The sequence below is a fragment of the Telmatherina bonti genome (assembly GCF_933228915.1).
Source record: "Telmatherina bonti genome assembly, chromosome: 8".
In the NCBI taxonomy this organism is placed as follows: Eukaryota; Metazoa; Chordata; class Actinopteri; order Atheriniformes; family Telmatherinidae; genus Telmatherina; species Telmatherina bonti.
The window spans coordinates 35,138,206-35,161,142 of record NC_136626.1 but is presented as its reverse complement, the minus strand read 5'-3'; positions in this window follow the sequence as shown (position 1 = coordinate 35,161,142).

The following is a 22,937-nucleotide window of genomic DNA, read 5'->3' as shown; positions in this document are numbered from 1 at the left end:
TCTGACCAATGAAAGCTCACCGACTAGAAGAATATGATTGAAAGTTGTGAAGAGAAGACGTGTCAAGCTTGGTTTCTTTAATAACACTGCTGTCTTAAAATTCACCAAATGGCAACCCCTATTTTTGCCATGTTTGTCATTTTATTCACAACCTAAAACTTCAGAAATGGCCTCATTTTGAGCATACCGCTGCCGCTATTAAATACACGCAGTAGAATTGTTTGTATTTGGTCTGAAAAATGTGCTTCAGAGCAGAGTAAAACAGGCAAGTGGCAACAATGAATGATGTAAAATCACAGGTTACTTTGCATTGAACCTGCGTATTTAATGACCCACCCAATCTGCTGCACATTTCTAGACCCAACTAAGCCCGCGGACAACCTGCAGGTCAGCCTTTGCATCACATGCTTTGCCTGAACATAAAACGCTCGCTCTCCCAGGGCTGCAAAAAGAGAAAGACATACGTTGGTTTGCCTGTTTTTACAGATTCTTCTCAACAACCGTGTTATTGGTAAACAAATTCAAAGTGGGGGTGGTTTATAGCAAAAATGAAAAGTTGTCATTTCTGTATTTTGATGCAAAAGGTTCAACAAGGTTTAGAGTGTTGTGCATAGACTGTTTATAAAAGATGGGCGAGGCCTCCGTGGCATCACCCGAAAGGTTTCTGAAGAGCTGAACTAAAGTTAACTGGGCGGTTCCTACCTTCGCCATCTTGGCAGCGTCACGTGTATCGTCTCTCCCAGAAAAAACAAAAGTGGGCAAAAAAAGGTAGAGCTGAGAGGGGGGCTGTGAGTGTCATGGTGGATGATTGACATCTGGCAAACTCTGAATTTCTGTAGCTAAGAGCTATCCGAGCTATGTCGAAGCGAACAGGAGCTATCCAGCTAACAAACCATGGTTGCTCTACATTCCTCCTTCTTGCAGTGGGATATTGGGTACCTGTCAATCGAAAGGACACGACTTTAATTGATGTCGAACTTTGAGATTAAATCACTTCTGAATGGGGGATTTAGAAAAAAAAATTCACTCCCCCCACAGTTGTCACGAAGGTACCCCTGACCTATGAGACTTTTAAAAAAAAATGTACCAGGCTGTAAACATGGTTATTTCTGTTGTAAACATGTTTATTTCTGCTGTAAACATGTTTATTTCTGCTGTGAAGTTGGTCTTTTTAACATGGGAGTCTATGGGGATTTCCTCTGTTTTGGAGCCCCTAGTGGCTGAAGGGGGAACTGCAGGTTTTAGCTTCACTTTTAACCTCCGGAGTTTCCTGCTTGGTGTTTTGTGTTGTTTGAAGAAGTATGAAGATCTATCATGGAAGGTATTAAAGCATCATAGGGAGTTCTGAAACAACTTTGTTCTTCACCAACCTTAAAATGTCGAACAAATAAGAACAGGCCTGGAGTTTTTGAATGCGCCCCCTAGTGAAAACGTCCGGGAACAAGCAAAGCACACGTGTATGACAACAATTACAGTCATGACGAGCTAGCTTCCTACGCAAAATGTGACGTTAAAAAACAAGCACAGTCCCAGATTAACCCAGTTCACATACTGGAAAGGAAAAAAGAAATAAAGTATTTACAAATGAGTGTAAATGACAGAAGCTGCCACTCACACATGCACAGTTAGGAACTGTGTCATAAAAGAAATGTCAGCATGCAATTTCTACTGTCTGACTCACTCTATTTAGTCACAAACATGAGCATATACTGTAAGAAAACCCTCTTTTTTTCCTATTCTTCTAAAAAACAGATACTGGATATTTGCCAAAGGTTTTACGTTGACACGACATATTTATTAGGGATTACTGCAGCCACCGTGGTGTGTGTTTCTCTGAATGAGCTGCAAAAACAGCATTTTCCTTCACAAGGCGGCGTGAACCTCCATTAGAAGGAGGCTATAAATCTGCCTGATGAATGTCTGCACTCTTTGAACAAACTGAATCACACAGTGGCCACTGTTTTACATAACGTCATTACTCATAAAAAAAAAAACATCCATTTCACTTTAAATGCAGAGAATTTAATGAAAATATATTTGGTGGACTTTCAAAAGTTACACTTGGAATTGGTCAGAAGAGTTTATCAGCAGCTTTTACAGCAAATTTATCACTTGGTCCTTTAACATATGAGTTCATTTAAAAAGTAGACCAACACTTGTGGATATATTTTCACTGTACTGGGTGAAAGCATGTTTGCTGATTGAAAATTAGCTTTTATTATGTGCAAAATGATACGATAATGTCACATTTGTGCATGTCACAGTGAAACTCAGCATGATAACCGTATCAACACACACTTATTTAATCAACACAGCTGACATGGACATCCAGCGAGCATCTGCCGTGCGTCTTTTGCAATCTATTTCCAAATAAATATAAATATATATACACATATATATACTCCCAGGACATGGAACAGCATTAGCTTGTAGCTGTCACCCCTCCACCCACACACACCCACTCCAATTTAGACGGAGATAACTCATCATTGAAGCCATTTATTCATGCATCTACAGTGCTGAAGCAAGTAAAAACACATTATGGTTTTCTTGTTCACTGCTTAACCTTTCATTTTAGTGCGACCACGCTACGATTCCTCCGCCAGGAGTACCGCTGTGTGTTCTGCACATGCAGTTCCAGCCAGCCCTGCTAAAGCGCGGGTGACCAACAGCGAGGGCTCCAGGCGTTCAGGCTGATGTGCATACTTGTAACCAATCACATCTGTCACGGTTTGCAACATTCTCCGGGGTCAGATCAAGGCACATTGATATTTCATGTGGCCTATTTCTACTGAGCATGTCGCAAATTATACAAATTTTCACATCATAAATGTGGTCTCCGGCAGAATTAGAGCGGTCATACTTCTTCAATTTTTCATCTCGAATATCAACATAAAATGCACAGCGGTTGCAGGTTGCATTATCTGATGCAGCTGCTTACAGGAAAAGCAGGCGGGCCGTCGCAGCGTGACCCCGGCTGTCCGGTTAAATGTCCACACAATCACGGCTTCGCAAAGTAGCCCTTCCCGGGTCAATCCTCCTTGTTGTGGAAAATAACTAAATATGATAATACGCACATTGATTTGGGACTAAAGACTTCCTAAGCAGGCCTGAACAATGATCACACCATGACCCTAATATTTATTGACTCAATTATCCTTCTATCTCCACATTTTTGACCGTACACTTGGACTACTTATTTGTCCTGCGTAAAAGATGAAAGCAGGTGAAAAGTGTGGTGAGGAAAAAATGAGGGATTGGAGAGTGTCAAAGAGTTTCATTTAGAAGAGGAGGGAGGTATTATGAGCACATTTATCCAAAATTGGAAAATAATGAAGAAAGATTAAAGCCCTCCCAGTATTTTAGATGTTCCAAATGGACAACCAGTCCTGTACTTGACAATGGGCCACAGAGACTTCCAGACACCATTATGTGCCACAAATGAGAGAGAGCGACAATGTGAAAGCCTTTTTGCAAGATAGAGGGAAGGAAACTTGAATAAGGTCTACTTTTTGCACATCTCCTTTCATGCATTTCTGTGTTGTGGTTGCAAGACGGGAGATAAGTAGTCAGTGTCTTCGATTAAGCAGGAGGTATAAAGGCTTTTCCTTCGCACATTAGTAGGACTGTTATTAGTATCAACACGGACAAGTGCAGCAGCTCCGGCTAGGCTTGTCATGCTGACCTCTTATTCCTCTTTTGCCCGGAAAAACATGCCGCTAACACAAACAAACAAATAGACTTGTGTATTCAGTCGCTGCTGCCTCTGATTGGCTTATAAAAGCTGAAAAATCGGCTTTATTGACTGTTTTCTATTGCACTTTCATGAATGAATCGGCTGGTGTGAACTGCAGGTGCAGTTTCAGCTACACCTGACAGGTTGAGGATTTTGTTCAGGGGAGCCAGATGAGAACTACAGCCCCCCATCACCTTCACCTAAGCTGAGAAAATACAGACAACCAGGTCACAGAAATTCTGTCACAAGTTATTGGGCACCTAAGAGTGTGGGAAATCCTACGGTGCAATATTATTCTCTGTAAATCTCAAACTGTGAATAACACAAGCCAAGCAATTTAAGCAGGAAGGTCATAGCAAAGTAAAGCAGGAAAATTGCCAGGAGAAAAAAAAACAGGCTTTCTGAGAGAGTGAAATAGATGAGAGATGAAGGGAGATGAAAAGTTGACGGGCTACCCAGGCAGGTCTACAAAAAGTAATGAATATCCCTTGGTGTGGAGCGATTTTGAGGAACTGTCATTCTGAATGAAGTGAGATAAAAATTATATTTCACCCAGATAAAAAAAAAAACTAACCATTACAAAAGTAGAAAGGACATATGTCTGCCTGATGCTGCCCTTAATCCAAGACAAGGCCTGACAGGCTGCACCATCAAATGTCAGAGCCGGCGGAGCATCAAAACACTGTGATTATACAACACATGTGGAAGACATGAAGACACAGCATTCTGTGGGAAGACACCGACTTTATGGAACAGGGAATAAAAATCCGCTGGGATTGGACAATTCCAGCTTTTTTCTGAGAAAAAGTAAAAGAATCATTAAAAATAAGAAGTAATTATAAGCATCAGTTCAGCATGCAGGTTTTTTTTTTGTTTTTTTTTACTGGTAAGAAATTTGCTTGCATGAAGTCCTGGGATGTAAAATGAAATGGGAGGGCAGAGAGATGTTGGGGGGGTGTGGAGACGGGGGGGGGTTCTACATACAAGGTTGCATCTTTTTTTTTATCAAACAGCCCAAAATAGACGAGAAGACGTTTAAATTTGCATCCCAGCTGTAACTGGTCAAACATGGGAGCCGATCTGTGAATTCAGGCAAACTTTTTTGTTCCTTTACCCCCTCCTTCCCTTTTTATCAGTTCAACTTCTTTTGTTCTGCACAGAATGAACTGAGCAGCCATAGATTTCTGCCTTGTGTTGTAGAAAATAACGTGTCCTTCGCAGAAGAATACACTCATGCTTCTCATTCCAAAGTCTTAGTGCTTTTTCCTTGAATAAATCATCCACATCTATTGAATCCTTTTCATTCTGCTACACAAGCCCACCATTCAGAGCGGAAAGAAAAGAGTCTGAATTACTTGGAGCTACAGAGTTACCTTGCATAGAGAGGAATTAAGAACCATTTGCCAATATTGTGGATCAACTATGTCGAGAATAAAAGCAGCATTCTTGTGTTACCTGGATGGGGAATATAGCCACAAAGGACTTCAGACAAGGACCAGCATACAATCCACGGACTGATTTTTACTTCAGGGACCTTGGACTTTTCACAACAAACAGTTTCCAGCAAAGACAAGCATAAAGGGAAGCATTTGAATAGTCGTTGTATTACCCTCTTGCCCTTTGTCAGGAAGAATGTAGGCTGTTCTTTGTATGTCAATGGATGACCTCAATCTTATAATTTATCACTGTGGTGCTGCAAAGTAAATAGCTGCCTTTGGAGACGGTTGTTGTGCATTGTTCATGAGCCGCTTCACGCGGTTTATAATTCTGAAAGTTTTCTTGCATATTTGTGCGGCGGGCACCTTCACCTGCCCTTGTCTGTTGTACAATGAGCTACTAATGCAGAATGGCTTGGATAACAATGACGAGCATGAAATAAATAACGCGGAGACGGATGCATGCTTCCTTCCTTCCACGTGCTCCAGAGATGTCTTCAACATTTTCAGCTTCTGGTTTCAAATAAATCCTTCAGGAAGGTTCAAAGGGAATTTGCAGGTCTGATGTTTGTACATGAGTCGCCTGACTAACTCCTGCACTCTTAAAGGTGCCCACACTCCCACCTGAGTGACACTCACTTGAGCTCTGCTCCAGTTTCCAGGCCCTCTAACAGCAAGATAAGACTCTTATCGCCTCCAAGAGCCAAGATTTGGCCTCAATCCAAGAGAACCAGCGGAGCAGGAAAACCACTGTCTAGACACTTATAGTGAACTAAAAGCAACAATGCTCTGTTTGACAGGAAACACTAAAGGGCTGTCGCTGAGGCTCGGCAGGTTGTGGAGCCTGTCGTTCAGACAATGTCATTGTGCGAAGGCGCTTCAGCAGATCCCCTTTGCTGCCATCATTTTTCATCACCAGCTAGCATGAACACGTTTCCGGCCACAGCTGAGGAGATGTGATTCAGCAGCGGATCAGACTCTGGAGAGCTCTACAGCAAACATACATGATGAGCCAAACACATTTACATAACTGTGTGGTTTTCTTCGTTTTAAACCAACTTTCACGTCCTTTAAGTGTTTTTCTGTTTCCCATTTTGCTGCTGAACACACAGTCCAGGGGAAAAGTTTGGACACATTTAGTTATCAAATGCAACAGATAGTTGTGTCCTTTTGACAGGTGTTGTGCGTAAGCCCCGTCATGGAGTCTGCAGACTCTCAGCAGTTTTTGGGGGGTTTTCAGGTTTTTGGAGACACTGTCTCTGTTTGTTGCTGTTCAGCTTGAATCCAGTAAGTTCACAGACATCATCACAATCCAGCTAAAATTTTTAATGAAATGGAATTAAATCAAAATAAATGCTGTTGCATGTGAGCTAAAATGATAAATTCCCATCTAACCCACACATGAAAGCTCCGCCCTGTTTCCTGCAGGCTGCGTCTGATTGGTCAACTGCTAGGAGTAGTTATACTGAGCAGAGAAGGTGGGCGTGGCTTTCTTCTCGTGAACGTGCACAACCTAGAGAAGATGACCAATCACTGAGTCCCTCCCGGGACGTCACTAAAATTCAAAGTAGAAAAAACTTTCTAAAACCAATAGTTTCCGTATCCATGGAAACTAACGTAGAGAGTGCTAGAAAACTCAAACTTCTGTTTAGGTGATAAAAACGGCGTCGCTCACATGTCTGATGAGTATCCATCACTATAACACTGTAGAAAGCTCAGAAAACTGGAAATAGCATCATAGAGTCGCTTTAAATGAACAGAAATTTAAGTCATTTAGAGTTGATTGATAACTGATGATCAAAATGTTATAAAAGGAAAAAAAAAACAGCAGCCTATATGCATCTTCTGACCACGTTTAAAATATTTTAAACAAATCACATAAATTACCTAAATTACCTACATGCAACATGTTGCATGGTGCTAAATGTAAAGAAAATATTAAGCTACTGTAAATTGTTTTTTCTTTCTTAAAGATGCAACATCACCCAGACTTGTTAATATTGTTGCTTATAACTTTATTTGAAGATATTTTCTGTATGTTATATCTATAGATTCCATCTGTCTGGGACCTACATGGCCATAAGTAAACAGAGGAAAAGGAAATTAAGAGCGTTGTCATCTGACTTGATTCAGTCTAACCTGGAGTTTAAGCCTTTTTCAAGTTTGGGCAGACTTCATGTTAAACCCCAGGAAAACTTGACAATCATCAGGTTTCTATTCTTTTCTGGACAAATTCAGCTGAACTTGCATCCCATTCTCACTGCAGCGGTTATCAATAACCTCCTGAACCCTGAGGTCCAACATCTGAGGGGATGTTGAGAACAGATGGTGCAAAAAAGCCCGTTTTGGACACGTGTGCTAAACATGTCACATTTTCTTCTGCTCGGTTCTATAAGAGCTGACCTGTGATGAATCATCTTCATTTACTCTTCCCCAGTTCCACACATGATGATGTTTACACATCACATGCAGGTTCTTCATGGGTTTACCTTTTGTTTTTTAGCACCAGGCACAAAAGGAGCCAAAGGTTTGGTAGAAACGTGATCATTTCTTTAGATTTTATTGGACTGAATTCAAGTCAGATGCGATTCAACAAGCGATAGTCGTGTTGCGTTCGATCTTGTCTGAACATCAGGTTGTCTGTAGTAAGGTTTGTCTAAAAACAAGGCTGAGCAGGGGGAGATAGAGACATCAGCCGGCTGAAGCATGCGGGAATACAAGGCTGTACATGATATCTAACACCTTTCTACATAAAAACACACCCAAAGTTTCCCTCTTTCTTCCTCTTTGTGTTTCGCTGGAGTGGAAAAGCAACAAAACCCAGCTGTGCAGCAGCAGCGGTGAAGCAAGCAGTGCCTTGAACTCAGAGGAGCAAACACCTTGAAACTTTCTCCTGCAGTTTCCACTTTGTTTTTCATCTCCACACATGGCAGAGGAGCTGCTTAGAAACACAAAGTGTGGCTGTGAAATGCAGGAGATTGTTGTCTGGAGCCATCCCACTGACAGTCATGTAGATAAAATGCAAACATAACGACGACCTGAGTGTGAGGAATATGGATGGTGATGACAAGTTGCCTTTTTGTTTACATTTTGATGGAATTAAAATATATTTAAATGAAAGGAAGGCAACAGATGACCCCTACTGGTCCATATAGCGACGGCTTTAACCGTGGAAGTGCTGACACAGTCAGAGCAACATAAACCTGGTGTGGACGGACTGGTTTTACACCAACCATGTAGAATGACCTCAAAGCAAAATTATTTACATGTTTTTTTCTTTAAATTTAGCAAAAATATGCCGTAGCTAAGCTAACGTAGCGGCTGGCAGCCTCTGCAGTCCACCAGAGCTCCAACCTGGACCCACAGCCTGACACCGTCTTCTTTATTTATCCTTCTTTTGCAACTAAATTATAAAGATGGAAGCATCAAGCTATCATTTTATAATTTATGAATAATTCATCTCACAGTCTGAAACTTAAGTACACTGTGTTATTTTCCCAACATGCCTGATGAACCTTTTTTTATTCAGTACTTTAATTTCCCCAGGATTTCTCTGGATTAAAGAATAAATGTCTAAATATAAAAGTTATATTATTAAATCATATTATGTTATGTATGTGTCAGCAGAATAAAATGTTCAGTAAATTATGGTCTTTTAAAATCACATGCAGCATCACATATAGTAACAATTTGCACTGCTAAATGTATACTCTTGTTTTCATGTGGAAGTTACCAGAAACTAATGATCAAAAATTAACTAAATGTGTTTTTTTTTTTTTAACAAAAATAGGATGAGAAATATAATAAATTAAATATTTGGATAAAATGCTCATTGTGATTTTCCATTGAAATAATAAAAACAACTGAAAACAGGTCAGGTACAGTAAACATTTGCATGGTTTATGTAGTTGTGCAGCTTTGTTCGGTGTGATGTTTTGGTTGAGCTGAACATTAAATCCAAGTCTGTCAGTGCCATCTAGTGGATCGACATGTTCCCTCCCCTCCTGTTGGCTTTTCATCGACACAGGCTCCATAAATATCTGAATGTTGATTATGATTACTTCTGCTGAGGCTGGGGGGGGGTGTTAACCTGGAAATGGTCCTCTGTGGGAGCACAAGAAATATTCAAATGCTCGATATAAGCATGTTGTAGGCTTTATTAAAGGAAATGAGCAGACAATGAAGGATATAAAGAAGTTAAAGTTATGAATAACAGTAAGATGATAAAAGCCGTCTGTTATTGATGTGTTTGCTGGAGATGCAGCTGATGCTGAATGACGTTTTGATCTTTTTAACTGTATCGAGCAGAACATGTGAAGTGTGTGTGTGTGCTGCTGTGTGTTTGTCAGGTCTGCTGAAGCCTGGCAGCTTACCTGACCATCAGGCAGGTAAAACATCCAGCATTACAGGCTTGTTGTCCTGGCTAAAATACTTTCCAAAGTGTTTCAGAAATTACTTTTAGATCAGCTTCAGGAGTACATGACGACCACCGACACTCAGTTTGGTTTTAAACTGAAGCAAACTACAGATCTTTCTGTATATGTACTGAAGGAAATTGCAAAAAAAGAAATAATACTACAGTATTCGTGTGTTTTCTGGAAGTTTCCAAAGTATTTGAGAGTTGATCAGTGTGAAGTGTTTACCAGTATGTACAGGAGTTTTACAGTATTGGTATTGACATCAGCTGAATGGAACAGCTGCGTTTCACAGAACAAAAAGTCAAGTCAGTGCACTCTTCTTTTCTACGGCCTTTGGTACACCTCGGCTCTTATACTTTTTATTATTTTATTTATTTCAGTATCGTTATTCTAGTTTAGGTTTTATTGGTCTATTGTTGTTATCTTATTTGTGATCATTTTATCTGTATTTTTTTGTTCTGTGAAGCACTTCGGGGCTGTTTTTAAATGTGCTACATGGATAAGTTGAATTGAATTGAATTGAATTGACGGCTGCACAGTGGAATAGTGGTTAGCACTGTGGCCTCACAGCAAAAGGTTGCTAGTTTGATCCCCAGCTGGGGCGAGGTTTGGTCAGTGGCCTTTCTGTGTGGAGTTTGCATGTTCTCCCCGTGTATCCATGGGTTCTCTCCAGGTTCTCCAGCTTCCTCCCACCATCCAAAGACATGCATGTTAGGTTGATTGGTTACTCTAAATTGCTCCTAAGAGTGAGTGTGAGTGGTTGTTTGTCTCTGTGTGGCCCTGCGATGGACTGGCGAGCTGTCCAGGGTGTACCCTGCCTTTTGCCCAAAGACTACTGGGAGAGGCTCCAGCTTCCCTGGGATCAAGCAGATAGGATAATGAATGAATGTATTTGTAAGTAAGGAGATGTAACCCCGCCTGCGTGGGAATCACGCCTCTCCACACGCGGTTACTCTGCGTTGTGTTTGTGGTGTTGCGGTGTAAGGCGGAGAGACCAGTCAGACAAAGGCGGCTGTCTATTTGTGGCTCGGACCGGGTCGTTTATTCATCGCGTCGTATCGGCGGCTTCACCCTTATGACGGGACACAATACACATAAACTCGAGATCAAAATGTAATCATAACAAAGACTCACAGTGGGCCGACAGCCCAGCAACCTACAAGAGCTAATGTTGTAGCCGACATGAAGCTAGCGAGAGCCACAGCCAACACATTTATGCAAACACAAATAAAATTAACATTTTTAACCCTGAACATCTTGCTGAACATCGCATATGCGTGTTTAAATACCCCAGCCTAACAGGCTGCCAGGAGGATAGGCTACCCATCACAAAACATCCACATTTTAACAGAGCATTATTTCTGCTGCTCACCTTATGACGGGACACAATACACATTAACTCAAGATGGCGCTCCTACGGAAGCATACTAAACAGTCAGGGCAAACGACTAGACAGTATCAGCGCGCCATCTACCGGCCTTCTTAGGCAACTGCCCTACAGAGACATTTCAAAAGCGAGTCTGCATAATTTAAATTCATCTCATTTAATTTAAATATTCTGTATTTCATTTCATTTAAATAATCTGAATTGAATCTAATTGAATAAATCTGAATTTAATTTAAATATTCTGAATTTAATTTAATTTAATTTAATTTAATTTAAATAATCTGAATTTCATTTCATTTCATTTCATTTAAATAATCTGAATTGAATCTAATTGAATAAATCTGAATTTAATTTAAATATTCTGAATTTAATTTAATTTAATTTAATTCAATTTAATTTAATTTAAATAATCTGAATTTAATTTAATTAATTTTAATAAATCTGAATCTGATTTAATTTAATTTAATTTAAATAATCTTAATTTAATTTAATTCATTTTAATAAATCTGAATTCAATTAAAATATTATGAATTAATATAATTTTTTATTTAATTCAGTCAATCTGGATTTAATTGAATTGAATCAAATTGAATCAAATTTCTATTAACTGATGGGGTTTAACAGAGCTCACGTTGTCACCTGTGCTTTTTACATATACATGAATGATCTCAGTAGAAAATGAAATGAATAAAGTGGGATTGTCTGATTGATCGTCCAATGCATGCAGACAGCGTGGTTATTCTCCCCACAGTGCTGGTCTGCAACAACTGCTGCAAGTTATGCCGTGCAGTATGACATCACGTATGATTCTGAAAAGAGTGTTGTCATGATTACCAGAACCAACCAGACATTAAAATGTCCTTTTTTTTATTTAGCAGACCAGGAGTTAAATGTTGTGAACAAAGTCGGATACTGAGGGCATATGATCAGAATATATAATCAGCTGTGCTGTGAACTGTATTCACAAGCAAATATGTTTACATGCAAGTTTAATATGTGTGTGAAAAGATGTGAAAATAAAGCTGGGCCACCTGTTGACGTCACATTATCCATTGTTCGACGTCCATTATAGTCTATTTCCTTTGGCAATGTTTACCACAGACCAATAAAGCCGTGTAGAATCTGAAGAGTATTCAGTTTTATTATAATAGCAACTTGTCAGTCCATTTAAAACGTGTTTAAACCACCAAGCAGAACCTGCTCTGGCAGTGATACACTTATCCTTGTCATGCAGCAAGAAAAACAATGTTATTTAGGGATTTATGTTTAATAACTGGTTAAAATGTGAATAAATATTCCAATTAAGAACTAAATAGTAGTTGCTAACATTAACAATAAGTCACACTGTTATTTTTAATTGTATAATTTTTTCTATGCTTTCCGTAGTGCGGTCTTTCTGCTCTCGGCAGTTTTAGAAGTGATGTTCAGGCTGTGATAAGTCCTGTTCAACTGGTAATGATGGATTTCTTTACAAATGCTTTCAGTGTATCCGAACAAACAGAACTACAATCCCACTTTGCTGAAAACCTACTTCTGTAAGTTCAGTCCAAAAGGATCAACGTCAACAGTGTACCCAATGTCCAGCCTGCGACATCATCAGCAGGTGCCGGGCCCCGGGAAGATCTGGTACCTACAGCGCGACTCTATGGGGATATGATCTGTTTTGGAGCCCCGAGTGGATGAGGGAGGAACTGCAATTTTTGGCTCTTCCTCATAGACTTCACTTTTAACCGCCTGAGGTTGCCGCTTGGCAGCAACACTGCTTATAAAAATTAAATAAAGGATACCTGCTTTCATGTTAACACTTCAAGGCCCAACCCAGGAAAAAAAACAAAGAAAGTCATGTTTTTATATATATGTATATATATATATATATATATATATATATATATATATATATATATATATATGTATATATATATATATATATATATATATATATATATATATATATATATATATATATATATATGAGGTTTTTTTTGGCCCTTTTACAAAATGTATCATATTTAGCATTTATAACCATGTAATATGTCAGATTTGTTACTTCTGATTCCTGTTATCTGTGTGGGGATAGAAGGCAAGAGTCAGAAATTGCTTTTTTTCCCATAAAGTGATGCAAATGTGCCAAAAACTGTATCAAATATGTTACATTGGGCTTTAAAGGGTTAATGTTCTAGCATTTTCCTTTTGACAGATTTGGTCAGAACACACGGCAGCACCATCAAGCACGGTGGTGGAGGGTGATGATCTGGGCTTGATCTGCAGTCACAGGACCGAGACAGGTTGCAGTCATCGAATGAACTCCTCCCAACAGGAACATGAGACCTTCTGTCGGAAAGCTAAAGTCTGGCTGAAACAGGCTCAGGCTATTTATCCTAACTAAAGCAGCAAATCTGCAACAGAATGACAGCCTGGCAAGCCAGATTCTCTCTCTGTACCAGCGCAGAGTCTGGGGACTCACTCGTATCAACAGATTTCTAGGGCGGGACCAAAGACTGTATAAAAAAAGATTCTTTCTGAAGAGCTGAGTTGAAGCTCGGTGGGCAGTTCCTACTATCGCCATCTTGGCAGGGGAATGCATGTCTTCTCATCTGGAAAATACAAATATTGTCAAAGAGGCAGAGTTGAGAGGGGGGCTGTGAGCGTCATGGTGGATGATTGACATCAAGTGAACTCCAAGCTTTCTGTAGCTAAGAGCTAACCGAGCTAACCAGGAGATAACAGGAGCTAACCAGCTAACAGAGGTAAGCGGGCTAAAGCTAAGTCACGTTGTTAACCCGCGAAAAACCACGGTTGTTCTACGTTCTTCTTACTTGAAGCGGGAGATTGGGTACCTGTCAATCAAAAGGAAACACCCCTAAATATGTCAAACTTTCAGATTAAATTACTTTTAAACAGGCAATTTAAAAAATTAAAAAAAAATTCACTCCCCCACAGTTGTCATGAAGATAAACCTGACCTATTAAACTGAAAATGGATTTTTGTACCAGGCTGTAAACATGTTTATTTTTGCTGTAAACATGTTTATTTCTGCTGTGAAGTTGGTCTTTTTAACATGGCAGTCTATGGGATTCGCTTTGTTTTGGAGCCCCAAGTGGATGAAGGGGTCAACTGCAGTTTTATGCACTTCCACGTAGGCGTTTAATCGCAGAAGGTTGCCGCTTGGGCGGGACAAACAAGCGCAGAGTAAACCAATCAGAAAAATGGTGGATGTGACGTCAGTAAAGCAGCAGCCTATAATGTCCAGAAGTGTTCAGAGGGAACACAACAGAAGAAAATAGACATGGCGTAAAAACATTTGATGTGTTCCTGGTCATTTAAAACATGATTTGCGGCAAGAAGAAACAAACTCCAGCTACGTTAGCGCGCCATCTTGAATGTTTTGATGAATACAAGGTGACACGAGGCAAGAGTCTCCTCAGATTAACCAATCAGAGCGGCCGGTTTGTTTAAGACCGATGCAGATCTCTGTGAAGGGGAGCGACTCCAGACTCAGTAGCTCTGTAATGAATATATAGAGCACTCCAGTTTGGCATGCCAGGCTAACAGAATGACTGAAAAAGAAAAGAATGACATCTTCCAGTTGTTTGTTTATGAGAAACAAATCAGTTTTTAAATTCTTATTTTGTTTAAAAACCTCTCAAGTGCAGAAAAATTCTTAATCTTTCACCAGCCATTCATCTGTAGGAAACTTTACAACATCGAGCACAAAGCAGAGCTGCAGGACGGAATTGTGGAGCTGTCATCCTAATTTTTAAAAAAAGTGGGGCCTTATCATGTTATAACGTGATAGTTTTATTATAAAAACGTGAAACGTATCATGTTATAACATGATTGTTTTATATAAAACGTGAAACATATCAAGTTACAACATGATAGTTTTATTATAAAACGTGAAACATATCGCATTATAACATGATAGTTTCATTATAAAGCGTGAAATGTGTCATGTTATAACGTGATAGTTTTATTATAAAAACGTGAAACGTATCACGTTATAACATGATAGTTTCATTATAAAGCGTGAAGCGACTCATGTTACAACATGATAGTTTTATATAAAACGTGAAACATATCAAGTTACAACATGATAGTTTTATAATAAAACGTGAAACATATCGCATTATAACGTGATAGTTTTATTATAAAACGTGAAATGTGTCACGTTATAACGTGATAGTTTTATTATAAAAACGTGAAACGTATCACGTTATAACATGATAGTTTCATTATAAAACGTGAAACGTATCATGTTATAACGTGATTGTTTTATATAAAACGTGAAACATATCAAGTTACAACATGATAGTTTTATTATAAAACGTGAAACATATCGCATTATAACGTGATAGTTTTATTATAAAACGTGAAATGTGTCACGTTATAAAGTGATAGTTTTATTATAAAAACGTGAAACGTATCACATTATAACATGATAGTTTCATTATAAAACGTGAAACGTATCATGTTATAACGTGATTGTTTTATATAAAACGTGAAACATCAAGTTACAACATGATAGTTTTATAATAAAACGTGAAACATATCGCATTATAACGTGATAGTTTTATTATGAAACGTGAAACGTATCATGTTATAACGTGATTGTTTTATTATAAAACGTGAAACATATTGCATTATAACGTGATAGTTTTATTATAAAACGTGGAACGTATCGCATTATAACGTGATAGTTTTATTATAAAACGTGGAACGTATCACGTTATGACGTGATAGTTTTATTATAAAAACGTGAAACATATCAAGTTACAACATGATAGTTTCATTATAAAACGTGAAACATATCGCATTATAACATGATAGTTTTATTATAAAACGTGAAACATATCACATTATCACGTGATAGTTTTATTATAAAAACATGAAACATATCAAGTTACAACATGATAGTTTTATTATAAAACGTGAAACATATCGCATTATAACATGATAGTTTTATTATAAAACGTGAAATGTGTCACGTTATAACGTGATAGTTTTATTATAAAAACGTGAAACGTATCATGTTATAACGTGATTGTTTTATATAAAACGTGAAACATATCAAGTTACAACATGATAGTTTTATTATAAAACGTGAACCATATCGCATTATAACGTGATAGTTTTATTATAAAAACGTGAAACGTATCATGTTATAACGTGATTGTTTTATATAAAACGTGAAACATATCAAGTTACAACATGATAGTTTTATTATAAAACGTGAAACATATCGCATTATAACATGATAGTTTTATTATTAAACGTGAAACATATCGCATTATAACATGATAGTTTTATTATAAAATGTGAAACATATCAAGTTACAACATGATAGTTTTATTATAAAAACGTGAAACGTATCAAGTTACAACATGATAGTTTTATTATAAAACGTGAAACGTATCACGTTACAACATGATAGTTTTATTATAAAACGTGAAACGTATCACGTTATGACGAGATAGTTTAATTATAAAAACGTGAAACGTATCATGTTATAACGTGATTGTTTTATATAAAACGTGAAACATATCAAGTTACAACATGATAGTTTTATTATAAAACGTGAAACATATCGCATTATAACGTGATAGTTTTATTATAAAACGTGAAATGTGTCACGTTATAAAGTGATAGTTTTATTATAAAAACGTGAAACGTATCACGTTATAACATGATAGTTTCATTATAAAACGTGAAACGTATCATGTTATAACGTGATTGTTTTATATAAAACGTGAAACATATCAAGTTACAACATGATAGTTTTATAATAAAACGTGAAACATATCGCATTATAACGTGATAGTTTTATTATAAAACGTGAAACGTATCATGTTATAACGTGATTGTTTTATTATAAAACGTGAAACATAATTGCATTATAACGTGATAGTTTTATTATAAAACGTGGAACGTATCGCATTATAACGTGATAGTTTTATCATAAAACGTGGAACGTATCACGTTATGACGTGATAGTTTTATTATAAAAACGTGAAACATATCAAGTTACAACATGATAGTTTTATTATAAAACGTGAAACATATCGCATTATAACATGATAGTTTTATTATAAAACGTGAAATGTGTCACGTTATAACGTGATAGTTTTATTATAAAAACGTGAAACGTATCATGTTATAACGTGATTGTTTTATATAAAACGTGAAACATATCAAGTTACAACATGATAGTTTTATTATAAAACGTGAACCATATCGCATTATAACGTGATAGTTTTATTATAAAAACGTGAAACATATCAAGTTACAACATGATAGTTTTATTATTAAACGTGAAACATATCGCATTATAACATGATAGTTTTATTATAAAATGTGAAACATATCAAGTTACAACATGATAGTTTTATTATAAAAACGTGAAACGTATCAAGTTACAACATGATAGTTTTATTATAAAACGTGAAACGTATCACGTTACAACATGATAGTTTTATTATAAAATGTGAAACGTATCACGTTATGACAAGATAGTTTAATTATAAAACGTGAAACATATCACATTATAACGTGATAGTTTTATTATAAAAACGTGAAATGTGTCACGTTATAACGTGATAGTTTTATTATAAAAACGTGAAACGTATCACGTTATAACATGATAGTTTTATTATAAAAACGTGAAACGTATCATGTTATAACGTGATTGTTTTATATAAAACGTGAAACATATCAAGTTACAACATGATAGTTTTATTATAAAACGTAAACCATATCGCATTATAACGTGATAGTTTTATTATAAAAACGTGAAACATATCAAGTTACAACATGATAGTTTTATTATAAAACGTGAAACATATCGCATTATAACATGATAGTTTTATTATTAAACGTGAAACATATCGCATTATAACATGAGTTTTATTATAAAATGTGAAACATATCAAGTTACAACATGATAGTTTTATTATAAAAACGTGAAACGTATCAAGTTACAACATGATAGTTTTATTATAAAACGTGAAACGTATCACGTTACAACATGATAGTTTTATTATAAAACGTGAAACGTATCACGTTATGACGAGATAGTTTAATTATAAAAACGTGAAACGTATCATGTTATAACGTGATTGTTTTATATAAAACGTGAAACATATCAAGTTACAACATGATAGTTTTATTATAAAACGTGAAACATATCGCATTATAACGTGATAGTTTTATTATAAAACGTGAAATGTGTCACGTTATAAAGTGATAGTTTTATTATAAAAACGTGAAACGTATCACGTTATAACATGATAGTTTCATTATAAAACGTGAAACGTATCATGTTATAACGTGATTGTTTTATATAAAACGTGAAACATATCAAGTTACAACATGATAGTTTTATAATAAAACGTGAAACATATCGCATTATAACGTGATAGTTTTATTATAAAACGTGAAACGTATCATGTTATAACGTGATTGTTTTATTATAAAACGTGGAACGTATCACGTTATGACGTGATAGTTTTATTATAAAAACGTGAAACATATCAAGTTACAACATGATAGTTTCATTATAAAACGTGAAACATATCGCATTATAACATGATAGTTTTATTATAAAACGTGAAACATATCACATTATAACGTGATAGTTTTATTATAAAAACGTGAAACATATCAAGTTACAACATGATAGTTTTATTATAAAACGTGAAACATATCGCATTATAACATGATAGTTTTATTATAAAAACGTGAAATGTGTCACGTTATAACGTGATAGTTTTATTATAAAAACGTGAAACGTATCATGTTATAACGTGATTGTTTTATATAAAACGTGAAACATATCAAGTTACAACATGATAGTTTTATTATAAAACGTGAACCATATCGCATTATAACGTGATAGTTTTATTATAAAAACGTGAAACATATCAAGTTACAACATGATAGTTTTATTATAAAACGTGAAACATATCGCATTATAACATGATAGTTTTATTATTAAACGTGAAACATATCGCATTATAACATGATAGTTTTATTATAAAATGTGAAACATATCAAGTTACAACATGATAGTTTTATTATAAAAACGTGAAACGTATCAAGTTACAACATGATAGTTTTATTATAAAACGTGAAACGTATCACGTTACAACATGATAGTTTTATTATAAAACGTGAAACGTATCACGTTATGACGAGATAGTTTAATTATAAAACGTGAAACATATCGCATTATAACGTGATAGTTTTATTATAAAAACGTGAAAAATATCAAGTTACAACATTTATAAAGTTTGGCTTCATGTTTGGGTTGAGAAATGGTGAATTTTTGCTGCTTTTGAACACTTTGGATTACATTGTAATAAATATGTGTACTTTAAGATACATTTTAAAAGGTTTGGGTCTGTACAGAATGAAGAATGAGTCCTGTCCTCTTGACATGGCATAATTTCTGATTGATCAACGATGAATAAAGACTGCATCATTTTAGCTGCATTCAAGTGGTTTTACGTTTTTACAATAAAAATCATCGTGTTATAACATGATACGTTTCAAGTTTTTACAATAAATTATCATGTTATAATGTCAAAGGGCCCCCCACTTATTTTTTCATTTGGATGACAGCTCTGTTCAATTCATCTTTATTTGTAAAGCGCCACTTCACAACAATGTTGTCACAGGGCACTTTACACACACAAATCAACATACACATTTCATACATACACCCAATTCATACATACCCCATAACAGAAACCAACTGATCGCATCGAGTCATGACTTCGATGCAATCCCCCATCCTGAGCTGCACGCGGCGACAGTGGGAAGGAAAAAATTCCCCTTTAACAGGAAGAAAACCTCCGGCAGAACCCGGCTCAGGGAGGGCAGCCATCTGCCTCGACTGGTTGGGGTGGAGACGACAGGAAAGACAGATCAACATGTACCACTGCACTTAATCAGGAAGACCTGCAGAAAAAAGGAGAAATAAGTTAGAGACGGCAATATTGGCATTTATTTACACATAAATACATTAGAGAAATGGAGCGAGGTACTTCTCAGTGCATCAGGTGACGTCCCCATGCGACATAAGTAATGGTTGGCCAGATTCTACGCTCCCGTACCGAAGAACATTGTGACAAAAACAGTAAAATTGTGTTTTAATGTAAATTATGTTACGGCTACAAAGGACAGCAGTATTTTGCCAACTGTTTGCTTTCTATTAGTTACATAAAGCCCTGAAAGATTTATTGTCTACTCGCTTAGGTTTGCTTAGGTTCATGGATGCCCTGATGAAGGGAATGAATGAACTAGAGATAAATAATTAACACAATAAAAAAATAGATCATACAAGGAATAAAGCAAAATAAATAGTAAATAAAATCAATAACACCAAAATTAGAACCAAAATATAGCACCCTGACCAGAAGCAGACTCACACTGGGTTAAAAGCCAACGAATAAAACTGGGTCTTAAGATGAGTTTTAAACATGAACTATGAAGAAGCTTTTCTAATGTGGGGCGGGGGGGGTGATGGTGGAAATCAATGTAGCTGTTGTGGAAAGTAAGATGTTATGTTAGCAGCTGGATGTACCTCATAAATGAACCCGGGAGTGTAGCTCTGATAGAACCCAGCATATGTGACAAAACTACACTGAATCAGGTGGATCAGGGGATTTTAGCTGTCTGCTAATACAGTAAGTGTGTTGGAGGTAAACATCACGTCCCACAGAAGAAAACCCAACCATCAATCAACAACATGAAGCTTAACCTAGACCTCACTGTTGGGCCGCCTGATGATCAAATATAGTGAAAGGAATTAGTACAAGAATAGCGAAATACAGATGACCAGAAAACCTGAGTAAACCTTCTGGTTTGGAAAAGTAAATTAAAGCCAGAAGCTGCATTTCCAGACCCACATATGGTAATCTCATTGAGTACACGTTGAGTTTGAAGTTCGTCTCTGGATTCCAGGTGAAAGAAGGAAAAAGAAGATGGAGAAAGAAAGTGAGACAAGATAAGAGGCGACTTGGCTCTTTCATGTCATAAGATGCAGGAGTAGATGGCAGCAGAGGCAGGTATTAAGGCGACAAATGCTCAGAGACACAAATCCACCGCTCAAATGTTTCTTTCATTTTTAAAATCAAAACTGCAGGACCCTCCGGGCAGCCTGGATGGGCAAAGAGCTACCTGAGGCCACCTGGATCCCGCTCCCAACAAGCTCGCCAAGTGAATTTCCCTTAAATCACCTGCTATCTTAATCTGACAGCCAGACTCGATTACAAGGCGTAAAAATTGCTTTTCTCGCCACCAGCAGTCGTTGGGAAATTATCTTAATTGTGTCGTGATTATGCCTCAAAGCTCTGGAGAGAGCTTTGCGATGCTCCTTTCAAACACAGCGTTGAAAGTGTGCCCGTATCAGCTCTCAGGGGAAGAAGGGATGAGAGCAAAACACGTTTATCTGCTCTCGTTTCTGTCCGTTCGAGTGTTTCACAAACATGTTCCCATGGGAACCGCAGAAAGGGAGGAGGATTCAGAAAGGCAGGTCACCTTTCAGGAATAACAGGTGGGGTTTTCAGCAACTACCTGAACAAAGTAAGTTCATAATTAAAATTAGAGTCAATCAGTTAGGATCATTTAAGTCAGGGGGGAGGAGAGGGGGGGATGCTGGTGTGAGTTCCTGTGTGGAGGTAATTAAATGGGCTGCGTTTGAGGCTGACATGCTGGAAAGATGAAACAATACGAACACATCTCCTTGGGCTCAGGAATTTGAATAAATCCTTGTTTAAATGAAATTTTAAAGTACAGATTATTAACTGAGGAAAAATAATCAGCTGATTAACAGTAAATACAGAAAAAATAATCAGAGTACACACAGTACTCATTAAAAATACAGACATGTTCAGTTAAAATGGACGGAAAGAGAAATAAAGGATTTATTCAGGTTTAGCAGGGGTGTCCAGCTCCAGTCCTCAGAGCCACAATCCTGCAGGTTTTCCATGTATTCCTGCTCCAACAGACTCAGACTAATCAGTCATTGTGCAGAACTTCATGTTGGATCCATTCAATGGAAGCCAGGTGTGTTGGAGCAGGGATACATGGAAAACCTGCAGGACAGCGGCCCTCAAGGACAGACTTTGGACACCCCTGAAGGTGTGTCTTACTTACCAGATAAAACTTGACATGACTGTAGATCTCAGATCAGCTGTGATGCTAATAAAAAATAAAGTTTGCTTTATTTCAAATGAAAACTTGTCAATGAGTGGATCAGAACATTAAATAACATCACTCTTGTGTAAAAAATAAAAAAAAAAGGCTGCAGTGTTTCATCATCTCACATGCTGCCATGAGTGAAGGAAGCTCCTCCTCTCTACAGAGAACCTGATAAACTATGTTAAAGCAGAATTATGCGCAGTGGTAACTTCTCCTTCAGCCTAACAAGCAGAGACACCATCTGTACGTAGTGTACAGAACGACACCTCTTCTACAATTGCTCCATTGATTCTTATTGATTCTTAACACCATCACCTTAGTAAGGTCCACCTGTTCAACTGCTTGGTAACGCAAACATCTAACCAGCCAATCACAGAGCAGCATCTAGTCACGGTGAAGACGACTTGCTGAAGGTCATACTGACCATAAAAATGAAGAAAGCAGATTTAAATTACTTTGAACATGGCATAGATGTTGGATTGAGTTTATATCTGGGATTTTCTCCTAAAACCATCTCCGTTTACAGACATTTAATAGAAAAAATGCTAACAAATGTAAAATAAAACAATTTTGTGGTAGGTGAGGGTGCCAGGACTCGGTATAAAAGCCAAAAGCTTAATTTTCTTAAAAACCTTAAATGAAAAACAAACTAAGACATCCCTCTTGTTCCATCCAAGATCTGCAGAACATCATCTCTGAACACACAACACGTCCAGCCTGGAAGCAGATGGTCTCCAGCAGCAGAAGACCACAGCGGGTTC